Source organism: Pundamilia nyererei, unplaced genomic scaffold (assembly GCF_000239375.1).
Source record: "Pundamilia nyererei isolate P.nyererei 1_Seehausen unplaced genomic scaffold, PunNye1.0 scaffold00099, whole genome shotgun sequence".
Taxonomy (NCBI): domain Eukaryota; kingdom Metazoa; phylum Chordata; class Actinopteri; order Cichliformes; family Cichlidae; genus Pundamilia; species Pundamilia nyererei.
The window spans coordinates 701,375-702,790 of NW_005187500.1; the positions used below are offsets into that span (position 1 = coordinate 701,375).

General features: G+C 43.8%; 1 protein-coding gene across 2 annotated transcripts in view; it reads right to left on the minus strand.

Moving 5' to 3' along the window:
* nherf4b (NHERF family PDZ scaffold protein 4b) overlaps positions 1-1,416 on the minus strand; it is a 10,706-nt gene that overhangs the window by 8,284 nt on the left and 1,006 nt on the right. The window lies entirely within an intron of this gene.

Sequence of the window (1,416 nt, forward strand, 5' to 3'; positions counted from 1 at the left end):
TCCTGGTGGGCCGGTCTCTAGTCAAAATGCCCGGGCCGATTTTTTGTCCCAGTCCAGCCTTGGTAGAGGGTTCATCAAACAGGGACTGACTTTGATTATCTTTAGTCTTTGTCCTCTAAAAGCTGAAGGAATTCAAAAACCTGAAAGCTGAAAACGTCCAAAAGTGCGTGACATCACGCTGCATGAATGAGTGTTGTTTTATAGATGTAATCTGAAAGCAAAACTGATATTCAGTAAGATTTCATAAGAGACTCATTTGTTGTCTCTCTTTCTTCTTCTGCTTTCTCCTTATCAAGGGTGTGGTGGAGGGATGGCACAACACAGAAGAGCCTCCTCGTCAGGCCAGGACTCTGCAGTCGATTTACACCTACACTGGACACTCTTTCAATGATGAGGCTGTTCACATCCTGGACAGGGAGGAACGCTGGTTTGAGGGCGGAGTCAAGGGAAAGACCATCTCTGAATCGAGGAGGGGGCCTAAGGGTACATCTTTTGCCATCTTACATGCTGTGATTGCAGCCATTCCCCAACTCTCTGTGAATGGGACTCATGGACATTGATCAACAGCCACTGATCAATGTTCATGAGAATTTGCATATTAATGATCAAGGAACTGACCTCACAGCCCATTGTTCCTGGTGCTGGTTACATTGTGCAAATGTCCTGTTTATAAGGTTGGAAACCTGCAGTCAGCTGGGACTGAAGACGTCACCTGGATGAGTGACGACATGTTTCTCTCACTGAAAACATCCAGATGATCAGAATCAACTTGTACAGCAGTACCCACTAAGGTACCGCCCCCTTGGACAGCATTCTTCTGAACTCCACTTTACAGAAACGTTAAACTTGTAACAATTTTTTTACTGCAATTTACCAGAAAATGGATTTATCTGGCATTCAAGCTTTATCTCTGCACCTCACCACGCACAGCAAGAACAGACCACTGTGTGCCACCTTGTCACTGAAATACAAGACCGATACAGAATGAAGCAAATGAATGAGAATGAAAGGCTGTCTTAAATACTTTTCCATCCATTTTCTCTTATCCAGTTTAGACAGCTAGGAGCACGACCCAGCGGATGTTGGGCAAGAGGCAGGCTTCATTGTCACCAGGTTTGTCAGTCTGTTCCAGGGCGAATTTAACTAAACAATAAATAAATGAATAAATAAAAATGGCTATTTTATCTAAATTCTTATTGGTTTCAACCACTTTAAATTTGAAAAGAAACAGTGTAAACTTTAGCAGTGCCTTTCCTACGTAAGAAGAAACACTCTGCGGACTAAAGTGTTTGTGCTGATGTTGGAGCTCCGCTGTATCGAGCCAGCTGAGCGGTGGAGACTTTTATGGGTTTTATGAGCCTCAACATTCGGCGACCCCAGTGAACTCTCTAAAACGACCCACCAGTGTTTGTAAAG